Here is a 13,889-nt window from a genome sequence, read left to right as displayed (position 1 = left end):
TGACTCAGAGGACAGTTCAGAGAAAGCAAACAAGTAAATTATTAGGCATGCAATCAGGAGTTATATTTCTTTGGCATAAATAAAGATGCACATAAAATGTACTAAATGGTAATCTTCAGTTGTCCTTAACATTTTGGGGGGGCCACAATACCCTTCGGAAAAATGAAAGCTATAGATCTCTTCCCAGAAATATCCATATTCATATAAACAACGCTTCTGTATAAAATTTCAGGGTTGTCTTGGGCCCCTTTAGGCATATCCTATGAAACCCCTTCCCAGGTATACAGTGCTATTTTTCTACCCCTCATTTTCAATAATCAAATAATAAATACAAGTTGATTGCCACTCATGATGTTAATATTTTTCTATAATCTAAATAAAAATTCGGTGATTTAATGAGAATTAGGTTACCTAAAGAAGAATTAAACATTTTAAAGAAAATTTTACATGATTGTTCCTATGTCATTATACTTCTCTATTGTATTATTCTGAATATTGGGTATTGTGTGTTTTTTGGTGTGTGTGTACAACCATGTTACAGCTTTAGAATATAAACTCATATTTCAAATTTTTATTAATATTTATGTTGTTTTATAAATAGATTATATGTTTCTCAAAGTCATGAAGCATATATTTTTACTTCTGTATATCTTACTGAGAGCTAGGCATACAATGGCAAGCAGGTTACTACATGCTAGACTCTCAACATGTATTGCTTTATTTAATCCTCACAACAGCTGTTTCACAGACCAAAGATATCACATAAGGTTAGACACTGGTAAATTGTGGAATAAGGACCCACTCATAGATTTAGTAAGCTAAAACCCAACCCCTTCTCTCTAATATCACAGACTGTGTTATTACAGTCTCCTGGAGAACTTTTAAGTATACGGATTCATAAGCAGATTTCTGGGCTCCAGTAAATCTGGGGTAGCTTCTAACATTCTATATTCTTAAGTAGTCATCCTGGCACCAGACTCAATTCCTGGGAATCACTGCTTGATCAGTCTGTTGATTGAGGAAGAGAGGGTTTGTCTACACACCAGTGCATCTCAGAGTGTAGCCCTTAGACCATCTGTGTCAGAATTACCTAGGTTGCTGTTTAAAAATGCTGGCAGAAAATGTGCTAATGAACTTTTTTTTTTTTTTTTGGTAAGAGAATTTCTGTAGGAATGCCTGGTTATTTTTACATTTACCTATTTAGGAACAAATAGCTAGAACAGATGGCAACCATCTCTAAACACTTAACTCATTGAGGAGTGGTGTTCCTACCTCAGCTTTGATGTTGCCATGTGATCACAAGCTACTGGAACATGACATTGCTACCTCAACTGATTCTTGGCATCTGAAAACCTGAGATCAGGAGCTGTCTATGTGTTCAAAGAGCTTCTGGTTCTTACAGAGTGGATGTGGATAAGTGACTTTGTAGGCCAAGCCTTAATCATTATATTAAATAAAAAAGGAGTGGGGAGGTTGACATTTGCATTTATAAAAAGGTAGCGTCTTTTGCCTTCAAACCAGTTTAGATTCTGACTGTTTGTTGTTGTGTTAGACTCTAGGAATTATCTCCTTCAAGGTCTTCTATAAAGTTGTTTGTTAGCAAGAGAAAAACAGAGAGAAAGGTATGTTCTGTCATTTGTCTACCTAAATGGTAAATTACAGAAGATATCAGGGCTTTGAAGGTATCTCCAAATGAACTCCAAAGAAATTTAGAAATATATATATATGTATATATATATATAGTACATTTCTAAATATATATATATAGACAAAAACTAATTGGCAGTTCAGAAACCCATTTGATAGCATGACAAAAGGGTGCAAAAGGAATAGATATGGTGATATGGTTTGGCTGTGTCCTCACCCAAATTTCATCTTGAATTGTAGTTCCCATAATTCCTATGTGTTGTGGTAGCGACCTGGTAGGAGACAATTGAATCATGGGGGCAGGTATTTCCCTTGCTGTTCTCATGATAGTGAATAAGTCTCAAGAGATCTGATGGTTTCATAAAGGGAAATTTCCCTACACAAGCTCTCTTCTCTTGTCTGCTGCCACGCCTTTCACTTTCTGCCATGATTGTGGCTCCCTACTCTATATACTTGCATATATTAAATAAATGCAAGAGTACATTTTAAAAATACTTCATATGGCTCTCAGCAATCAGGGAAATTGGAAATCTATGGAGATTATTTTTCTTTTTGTGAATAAGTGGAAGAAAATTCAAAGATTTTCTAAAATGGCTTGAAAACAATAAGCTGGCCAGGCATGGTGGCTCATGCCTGTAATCCCAGCACCCTGGGAGGCCAAGGTGGGCAGATCACCTAAGGTCAGGAGTTCGAGACCAGCCTGGCCAATATGGTGAAACACCGACTTTACTAAAAATACAAAAATTAGCCAGATGTGCTGGTGGGCACCTGTAATTCCAGCTACTCAGAGGCTGAGGCAGGAGAATCACTTGAATGGGAGAGGTGGAGGTTGCAGTGAGCTGAGATCCCGCCATTACACTCCAGCCTGCGCAACAGAATGGGACTCTGTTTCAAAAACAAAACAAAACAAAACACAAAAACGATGAAGCTTGGGGAAAAGGAAATGTTGTGACTGGATTAACAAGGACCTACCATTTCTATGTTTCCAAAAGACCAGTAAATTCTGATTACATAATCATTATTTACTATATTCCATCTATCTATGTCTATTAAGCTTACTCAATTAGAAAAACATGCAGGATTCCAGGACCACAGTCTGAAACTCCAAGTCCATCCTGATCTCTATTTGCAGTGATTGAATTATCTTTGCATTCCCCAATGGGCCCAAAACCTTGCACACATGAAACTTTCAATAACTACATATTGAATAGATGGCTAAACGAAATGAATGAACACACTAACAATTTTACATTCTTAAAGAAAGGTTGCTATTCTAAAAGTTACTATTACTATGCCCATCTTACAGATAAGAAAATTGAGACTTGGAGAAATCTCACAGCTTGCAAATGGAAGAACCTAAATTAAAATCTAGGCAGTCTGATGCCAGAGCCTGCCCTGTTCTACATACTGAAAGTACAAGGAAAGACAGACCCAAACTCCTATCACAGACCCAAATTCCTATCATTCACCGATTAAAGGAATCCTTTGAGTAAGTAGGATTTGAAAAACAAGGCTATGTCTGCTGTTGGAATAGCTATCACGATTTTACGAATTTAAATCATATTGACTCTTGGTCCTTGTCTTCTCAAACAAGCAATCCAGACTTTTTGTGTATCACTGGGATATATCAGTGAATGTTAAGTTTGAAGACATTGCAAACTAAAACCTGGTTTTAGAATTAGTAACTAATTTTATGGGTGTTAGATTAACCTGACTATCTAAAGCATCAGTTGCTCAGAATATTTTATCCTTAAATAAAATGCTATATAAAGATCCACATGAAAACGAATATTTACACACAAATACACACACACACACACACACAGACACACAAATGTGTAGCTCAATGGACTCTACTGAAATTACAAAATTAGAGGGTTTTAGCATTAATTTTTTTCCAAGTGTCTGCTTCAAACCTTTCAAAGAGGCATTTTGGGAAGTTTACATTCATGGGGTAGAGGGGGTTTTGTGTGTTTATATGAGTGAAAAAATGTGTGTGTGTGGGGTGTGGAGGGTGGAGGGTTCACACTCACCTCCATGGTGCATTTACTGCATTGGTAATGTGCCTGTTTACTTGTTTATACCTCTACCTTTCTGAAACCTTCTCAAGGGCAAGGTGTTTTACTTACCTTTGACATCCTGGTACCTAGTACAGTGCATTAGAAACATCTTCAATAGATGGTTGTTGAATAAATTACTGAGAGAACGGCGGATGGTGTTGAAGGAGTTGAAAATATTCATTGTGTTGTATATTAACTGTGTGTTATATATGAACACCTAGGAGAGATAACTTTGTGCTACTTGGCAGATGTGGGGTCTCCAAAGGAGAGGTGGTTCTTGAAGAACTAAGGCTCACTGTTCTCCTTTTATTTGTGTTTCCACAGACAAGGGAAACAGAGAACAAGCAGTTAGTAATCTCGATGGCATCAAAGTCCAACTGGGACAAGAAAATGTTTTCACCAGGCAGGCTACTACTTCTCATTTGTGGTATTTGGGTACAGTTTCAGGCACCAATATAATTTGAACATGATAGCAACTTGTCAGTTTATTGCTACATTAAACCACTGAAAAACATAAGGCTCTGATAAAAAGGTGACAGAAGAGCCAGGTGCAGCGGTATATGTCTGTAGTCCCAGCCACTCAGGTGGCTGAGGGAGAAGGATCACTTGAGGTTAGGAGTTTGAGAGCAGCCTGGGCAAAATAGTGAGTCCCTGTCTCTAAATAAATAAATAATTAAACATACGTTTTAAAGATTAAAAAAGAAAAAAGAAAAAAGGTAGCAATTATCATATAATGTAATGGTGAAACTGCAGGTCAGTTTAGCAGCATATGTAAATTAATCAAGGGTTTTTCTTTCTACAGAAATGAAAAGCACACATTTTTGAAAACAGAAACTATCCCTTCACTGCTTTTGGCAAACAATTGCATTATTATTCATTCCGAGACGAGTAACTAGTTAATTATAGCATGTCACAAGTATTTTATGTGAGCCAAGGATTTGTAAAGCTGAGGACTGCATGAATGCCTTTAAGGTTTTTTGTGTTTTCTTTTCTTTTCTTCTTTTTTTCAACCTATCTCAGTCTTTTGACATTTTGACACTGCGATTACATAGATCTCTTTTCTTTTAGGCTACAAAGAAAAAGAATCAGCCTTACTCGAAAATAATAATTTCAGGGGTCTGTATGTAGTAATACTACCCTCTGAAAATCCTTCAAAGAAAATTAACATTGACTGAAAACCTTAGCTCTCTGAATTATAAGATAGAAGAGAAATAGGAAATAATTTTTAAAGACCACTTGATGGAGTAAGGAACCTAAACTATAGCAGTAAAAGGTAGCATTTAAGACCACTCATATACATTTATAACTATCTCATCAATATTTTCGGGGGGTTTGACATTAATTTAATTCCCTGCCTCACTTGAAATTGCTCTTCCAAGGATGATCTGCAATGAGTTAAATAAGCTTCTCTGTGTATTTAGAAGTGCCTTGTCATCTGCCAGAGTGTGAGAATGCAGAACCTGGTAGCTAGCAAATTACTTATTCATGTGTCTGGTTTGTGGCTGCCTTCTAATTTCACTAGATTTTGTTTCATCTATTAAACATGGCTGTCACTTATTCCTCTCCCAAGGTCCTTGACTCGTGTCCATTCCGTATTTTGACCACACAATATTCCTAGTTAGTTTCAAAGCACCCAAATGCACTGCAGTGAGGCTGGCTTTCTGGGTTGTTTTGGACCTTGACTGTGGTTTTTTTGTTTCTCTTGAGGGTGTCTTTCTCCGGGGCCATTATGCAGACCCTCTCTGGCCTGGCCAGTAAATGAGGTCAGAGCTGCTGTCTGTGCTCCCTGTCAGATCCGTAATGGATGAACTGCATTATATTAATAACAGTAAAAACAGTGTGTACCTTTCATTCAAGATGCTTATGATACTTTAAGCCCATTTACTCATTAACTCTCACATCACTCCTTTTGATGGAACTTGATTATGAGTATTTTATCTGTAAGGAAACTGCAGTGCAGGAATGACTGAGTTGTGAGAGAAAAAAATGAGGTAAAACATGTGAAAATGCATTGAAAAATTAAACCCTCTATTCAAAGGGTAGAAAAGCATTGACCGGCAAGGCTAGTAAGCCTCCCATGTCATTACTGAGGTCTCAGGTGACTTTTTTTTTGTTTCTTTTTAAAACTTAGAGTGGGTAATCCACTCTAAGTTTTGAAATCTAGGAGGAATGAATAATGCCATTCTCCAGAAGCATTACCCAGGACTGCACTCAGGTTTTCCAGGGTGGCTAGGCTTATCTTGCACGTGGAAAAAGCTTAGTTGCCATTAGTATCGATCTCTTTATAAGGATGCAAAACATAGAAGTTGGCCCATTACATGGGAACGTCTTGGGAATACTGGGCCTTACTGATCAGAAATAGATTAGGACAACAAATAGCCAATCAAAGGAAAACTGAGCTGCGAAACTCTTGCCCTGGGTGGTCCCAGAACTTTCAAAAAACAGAATCACATTTTGAAGAGAGGGAACTATTGCTGGGAAAGAGACTGATGGCCACATATTGAAATAATGTCTAATTATAATAAAAGCAGATGGAGAATGTGACTACAGGTTGGAACTTGGTATTAGATAGACTTGTATTTAATGAGGCTTATTTACTAGCTGGATGGCACTGGGCTACTTCACTTTCCCAAGCTTTAGAATCCTCACCTGTGAAAATGGAGATAATGACTCAAGACTGTAGTCACCAAACGCATATCAATTCCTTAACAAAGTTTCTGAGAAGTTATAATCAAATAAATACTGTCCAGCATTAACTTCTGGCTTTCAAGTCCTGGATTTCAAATTCTAGATGCAGATCAAAATCTTCTGTGGAATACTTAAAAAACCCAGATGGTTGGGTTGCAACTCAGAGATTCTCATTTAGGAGGTCTGCTGTGAGGCCTAGGTTGTCGTTGTTGCCAAAAATGCTACAGGTGATTCTGATGTGCAGACAGGGTGAGTTGGAATTACATTAGATAATCTTTCTCACCTTCTAAGGCTAAGAGATTTTCCAGATTTACTCTATATAAGATTCATCGTGACAAATTTTGTTGCAGTAATATCCGGAGGGGCATTCAGAAATCAGTATCTTAAAGCAAGTTAGATTTTTCTGTGGGAGAAGGTTTGCATCCCCTATTGAGAAATCCCAGCTACTCTGACTCCAGCCTTATCTTTTTTTCCTTTTCTATTCATTCCATTATAAGAAATTTAATATTCTTGTTTAATGTACACTATTCAGTGACATGCTTTAAAAGGCTTTACTCATATGGCACATACTCCATGCAATATGTGGTTGGTGTCAGATGAGAGGGACAAGTGATTAAACACAGTGATCCAAAAACATCAGTGGCAAAGCTGTCAGCAGAATTAATTTGCCAAGTAAAACCAAGACCAAGTGGCAAAAAGGAGTGAAATTATCATGAGGTTCCCCTGTGTCTCGCACCTTGCTCCAACTTCCTTATGACTCTTTCGTTTAATGCTCATAAGATAGGGAGGAGGAGGTGGAAAGTGAACTGTCTGGAAAGAAGAGTAGGATTTAGATGAAGAAGAGTGGTGGAGAGAATGCCTGGGGAAATGTATGGAGGAAGACAGTGCACAGTGTGCTGGGAGGATCACAGATAGATCAGTCTGATTAGAATGAACTCTTCTCATCCAACGTGACTAAACACAATGCTCTAGACAGATTGCAAAGGGCCTCAATTCCAGTCCAAGGAGTGACCTTTATCTTCTGGGCAATGGGGAGTCCTGAAAGCTTTTTGAGCACAGTGTGATGAGAAGGTCAACATGATGAAAGCGGTGCTTTAGAAAGATGACGCTAGCAGTAGAGTGCAGGCAGAGGGACTAGTTCCCAGGCTATTGCTGTTAGGTATAGGGACAAGGAAGGAAAGCCCCAGAGGGAGGCATTCACTATATGGAAGAAAAGGAAGAGTCATTAGGACTTGGTGGCTCGCTACTTAAGGCATATTATAGTGAAGCACCAAGGCAAAAATCTAACCACCATGTCCTTCCTGCTCTACCCTTTCCTGCTTTTTTCCTGATCTGTACTACGTTCCAAACCAGAAACTTATTACAGGAGCTGCCAAGCTAAGGGAGGGAGGCAGCTGTGTGTGTGACTCAGGAAAGCTTTCTTTCCTCATAGGGAGAGTTTTCTGCCTTCACTATTAGGACAGAAGCAAACAGGCTTCTACCACAACAGTGATAGCACGCAAGCACCCTTAACTACAACTGAAGGAGAATAATGCCTTCAATTAATGTATACTCTGCCTGGTTCCAGGGTTGATTTAAAATGACTGAAACAAAACCATAGGGGCGGCAGAGACTTATTAATGCCCACTGCGTTAGTGAGCAAAGAAGGCTCCTTCCAAGGCAGAAGTTGCTTCCATGTCCCTCTTCAGTACATATGATAGATGGAAGCAGGATTTAACTCTCCATCCATTGTCATGGATCACGATTGCCTTTTCCTCAGGATTATTTTTTCTTTTTAGAAGTAGCTGCATTTACATCTTAAAATAATCAAAGCAAACAATTCTTCTTACTCATGTACATTTTTAAAAGTATCTTGAAGCAAAATTCCTCATTAGCATCATGTGTATGTGCTTGCTCATTAAGCTGGAAAACATATTCAATAACCAAGGGTAACTTTGTGATCACGGAGAAGTGCGGTCGCTCCGACTGGATGGGTCTTTATACACACCAGAGTCAGGAAGCATGAAAACCCCAGAATAAAAAGTTGGGAGGAAAAACAATACAATAAAGTTACTAAAAAATCACCTTTGAATAATGTGGTAGACTAGGTTCCCACTCGCTCCATTCTGTCATTATCACATTGAACGTTTAAGCACATTCCCAAGCATCGGGATTCCCACACCCACTTTAGTGATTGGGGTGGCTTCATGTTTGTGTTTTACCAACTGGCCCTCTGCTATGCTTTCACTTGACAAAAGGCTTTTAGGAGTAAATGTGTATGAACATCATTACAGTTTAGATTTCCCACGAAACTGCAACTCCACATCATGCCCTTGGATTTTATCCATGAAAGATAAGAAACAACGGATGAATTACAGCTTTGCACTTTGGTAAAGCTGCTAGTTTGAAAATAATTGGCCACTATATTGTTCAGGTGGCTTTTATTTGTTTGGCTTATGTTTGTTTATCTTATTATAAGAACACTCATGATAATTATTTTCAGAGAACACAAAGTAGTCTTACCTGGTGATATGGCACATTTCCTTTTATTAGATAATTGAGTCAGTTATAAGATCTTTTGTATTTTCCTTTGTTGCTTGGCTCTCAGGGAGCTCAGAGATAAGCAGTGAGTGTGTGTGATTGTGTGTGTGTATATAAAATGAAGGACAGGTGGTATACGAAAACAACAAATCCTCAATTTAACAAGTTTAATAGATTTCTTTCATCTTATGATATAAAGGTAGGAAAATAAGGTGACATTTGTGCACTTGCAACAAATCATCATGGAATTAATTCTCAGTGTTTTTGTAACATGTTATTTCTCAGTTGATGTTTGCTAAAGATTATACTGCTATAATTGAGTATAAAAATAAAGTACTAATTAAATCACGTTGATATTAACTAACTCTTCATAATTAGAACTTATACCAAATGTTTACCCTTCATGATTATATCAATCTTTTACTTATTAATTTTGGGGTCAATTTACTTTAAATTTACTTTAAAAATAATATTTAATACATATTATACCACACTATAATAAATATCATATTTGAATAAAGATAAATATAATAGAAACATTTATAGGAGCACTGTACCTGAAACTTGGAAAGAGAAGATGGAAAATATGATTAAGGTAGGAGAATGCCTTAATTTTATCTGTAATGTTATGGTTCTTAAGATCAAAAGCAAATATGCTAAATGTTTGCATCTGTTCAAATTAGGTGGTAGAGCACAAGTATTATATTACTTTTAATAGTTTCAAAACACTGTACTTTATCATTTAAAATAAAAATATTAGGTTTGACATTTTGCTTAAAATGATTAAATTATCAATCTTGGTAAATAGATTTTGCATGATTTTGATCAGGAAAGTTTATTTCTAAGTTGTTTAAACAAACTGAAAAAGAAATATGTGCATGGAGACATTCCACTGGACCAAGATAATGCTTCTTTGAAAATAACTACTTAAGATTGAGTTTATGTCTGTCTAAAAGCGACTTTCAAGCAGAGTTTATTATATGAAGGGAATCATCTCTCTCTGTCTCCTCATCTTACGTGTTTGCCCACTAAAATATTAAACTCAAAAACACATGGTGGCATTTTAGTTTACAGCCTCAAACCAGCCATTCCTCATTGACTTCCTGCAGTATTGCCAGTGAGTTTTGATTGCTCTGAGAGAGGACTGTGTGGTCAGAAATAGTTGTGAGCTATTCTGAAACTCTCAGGATGAAGGACTTTAAGTAGAAATGTTTGAATATTTTGCCTTGAAATAAAAATGCTTCTCAGTTTCTCAAAAACATTAAGCTTTATAAAGTAAGAAAGGACAGGATCTGTGATTACCTTCCTAGAGTGAACCCTAGGTAAGGTCCTCTGGTCAAAGGTATTTGGAGGTCTGCAGCTATACTGCCACTTTTTTTCCCCCCACCGAGGCATATACATTTTAGTTTACTACAGATCTCATTTAATTCTATTGAATCGCATAAGTGTAGCTGAGCACCTACTTGGTACAAGGTACTAGGCTGAACATCAGAGACAAAGATGATGCTTACGATTACAGTTGGCAACAGAGATCAAAACAGAAGGAGAAAAACAAATATTCATCAAACAAAGTCATCAGAGCTTGGCTTTGTTAGCATGAAAATGTATTTTGCTATCACCGAGCAGTAATAACTACTTATACCTGGTGGGTACAAAAAGCTTTCACGGAGGATGTGATGCTTAAGCTGGAACTTGGAAAAGGAGTAGAATTTCAGCAGGTGGTCTCCCTGCTGACTTGTAACAAGAGGACATGTAAATCTTTTCTCCACTGAGGATTTCCCCCTAACGGTGTCATTCTCATGCTCATCCCAGATGAGTCAAGTAACACAGAATTGTATTTTAACTTAAATGTATCATTGACTCAAAAGCATTTTTTAGGTACTGATAATGGGCTGAATTCCTCATTGCAAGATTCATGGGTCTATGTGTTTTTCACTAAACCATGTGAAGAAAACAGGTTGGAGATTAAGTGACTATAGCTACAGATAAAGTTGGAACAAAGAATCTACGAGCATCCACCCCAGGAAGGAAGAATTCCCCAATGAAGAGAACATAGTTGGAGCCCTGGACACTTAGGAATCACTGAATAATTTACTGATTGGAAGGACATTAAAGAAATGCTGAAAAATCAAACAGGAGTCCTCATTAATTCATTCATTCACTCGACCATTCTATGTGGAGTGGCTACTCTGTGCAAAACACTGTGCTAGGGGTCAGGGAAGGCAGAGGAACTTGCTAAATTCATGTAGCAAAAGATCCAGCAGAAAAGAATCAGCAAAGACTGCAAGGGTGGTAGGAAGACAAGAATGAGCTGGACAAACAATTGATATTATTCTTAAGCCTGGGTGTACAAAACGGTTTTGCTCTTGGCTTCATCTTAGAAGACTTTTTAAGCTGCATAATCAAATGTAGACTTTTCTTTCAATAATAGTAAGTGGACACTACAGGAATGTAATATGTTTTTTAAATGGGTGTTTTGAATTCCTTCTAAGAGGAAATATCATTTTTATGAAACCAATAAGCTATTGACAAACATTAGAGTTATCAGTTACCTGAAATTTGGCAATATTTTTATTATTGTAATTTGTTTGGTGATTGTATATATTATATATAGTGTGTGAAAGCGATCTGATTCATCCTTACCCAGTCTAGTCATCCATTTTATACATTGTCAGTCTTCTATTTTAAGCAAGCTCAGTTATAAACTCTTTAAATTCAAAATATTTTTATTTCTACATATTATCTTTTTTTTTTTTTTTTTTTTTTTTTGAGACAGAGTCTTGCTCTGTCACCCAGGCTGGAGTGGAGTGGCACAGTCTCCGGTCACTGCAAACTCCACCTCCCGGGTTCACACCATTCTCCTCCCTCAGTCTCTCGAGTAGCTGGGACTACAGGCGCCCACCAGCACGCTGAGCCCACCGCCATGCCCGGCTAATTTTTTGTATTTTTAGTAGAGACGAGGTTTCACCATGTTATCCAGGATGGTCTTGATCTCCTGACCTCGTGATCCACCCGCCTTGGCCTCCCAAAGTGCTGGGATTACAGGCTTGAGCCACCGCACCCGGCCTACATATTATATTCTATCTTGTTTTCAAAATAAATATCGTTAAGGGCCACGCTATATATGTACATAGCAGAAAACATAAATGCTGTTTAAATAAGTTAGGTTATAGTTGATTACAATTTAAAATCACTGGGTGATAACTTTTGTTGTGTCTCTGAATAGTAGGTGTTCTATACCTTTCTCACTGACATAAGGTCTACTGAGACTTGACAGTTTTCAGGCAGGCAGATTTGGAGCATGCTTACATTATCATCACACACATATCAAGGTACAATGGAACCTATGCCAACAAACCATGCAGGATACTTTCATTATGCACCCAAATGGTGTATTAGCTGGGGGCCCCTTCACAGGAGTTGAAGTTTAAGCTTATGTTTTCCTTGATAAAATGCTAGTCCTAAATAATTATGAACCGGTTTGTTCTCTTATTTAGGATTTTTTCCTAATAGGCAAAAGTACTTTTAAAATGTAAAGTTCTAATCAAAAGTAACAGAATATAATTTAAAAATATATAAAATATTTAGAAAGAAATGTGATGACTTTAACTTTGTATTCATACTCATAGATTACAGAGTCACTTGGATCACAAAATACTCATTATTATTATAATAAGAAAATTTACCAGTATATAAGTTGGAATACAAAGGTATAAAAAATTAGTAAAAATGTATACAAATTAAAAATACTCTTCCCTGATTATAGAAAAACCATAGAGGCTGGTCTACAATTAGGATACTAAGATGCTCAGGTTATAAAAACAGCAAAAGATAAGTCCATATGTATAAATTACCAGGGAAATAACAGAGTTTCTGAATTGCTCTCCCATTTCTACTTGCCTTTCCTCAAGTCAGTTCATGCTGCAGCTAGGGCAATGCCTTTAAGGTGTAAATGAGAATCATTCCCTTGCTTAAAATCTAGCAAAGGCCTCCTTCCCCTGGACCCTAGAATAAAACCTGTAGTTCTTACCATGGTTCATGAGACCCTGTGTGATCTGGCTCTTGACTACCTATGCCATTATATTTCTGATCAATCTTATACACTCTTTCTGTACTCCAACTACACTAGACTTTTATTGCTCCTTCAACATGCCACATGCTTCTGCCACCAGCACTTTTCACTTGCTGTTCCCTCTGCCTGGAATGTCCTAATCTCAGATACTTGCATGGCTCAAATATTACTTTTCTGACAAACCTACCCTGACTGCCCTATTTAACGAAGCACCAGTTTAATCTCTGAATCATCATGGTATGATATTACATGCTTGTTTTTTGTTGTTGTTGTTGTTGTTTCTTTTTTTGAGACAGAGTCTCGCTCTATCCCCCAGGCTGGAATGCAGTGGCACGATCTTGGAGCACCATAACCTCCGCCTCCTGGGTTCAAGCGATTCTCCTGCCTCAGCCTCCAAGTAGCTGGAATTACGGGCGCCTGCCACCATGCCCAGCTGATTTTTGTATTTTTAGTAGAGACAGGGTTTCGCTATGTTGGCCAGGCTGGTCTCAAACTCCTGACCTCAGGCGATCCACCCGCCTTGGCCTCCCAAAGTGCTGGGATTTACAGGCATGAACCACTGCGCCTGGCCCATACTTGATTTTTTTAATTGTCTCTTTTCTTCACTAGAATGTACACTTACACATAGAAAGTGACCTCGTCTGCTTTGTTCAGTGTTGTACTCTTCACAACTAGAACAATGGTTGATGCAAAATAGGCACTCAATAAATATTTGTTGAAAAAATGAGTAAGTGAATGAATACATTCTGAATTTAAAATATGCTTATATTTCAGTGATCTAGACATAAAGTTTAGATTCAAATTATATGGTTAATTAGATCAATGCATGTTGTTTTGCTCCAATTATCAAAAACGTATGTTTATTTATACATATGATAAATATTTGTTAATTTTTGTTAAAT

The 13,889-nt window shown here is 37.4% G+C and overlaps 1 protein-coding gene across 2 annotated transcripts in view; it reads right to left on the bottom strand.

The window, feature by feature from the left end:
* TMEFF2 (transmembrane protein with EGF like and two follistatin like domains 2) overlaps nt 1-13,889 on the bottom strand; it is a 250,244-nt gene that overhangs the window by 51,778 nt on the left and 184,577 nt on the right. The window lies entirely within an intron of this gene.

This window comes from Rhinopithecus roxellana, chromosome 14 (genome assembly GCF_007565055.1).
Source record: "Rhinopithecus roxellana isolate Shanxi Qingling chromosome 14, ASM756505v1, whole genome shotgun sequence".
NCBI classification, from domain to species: Eukaryota; Metazoa; Chordata; class Mammalia; order Primates; family Cercopithecidae; genus Rhinopithecus; species Rhinopithecus roxellana.
The sequence above is the reverse complement of the archived record's forward strand: the minus strand, read 5'-3'. Positions and strand labels throughout refer to the sequence as shown.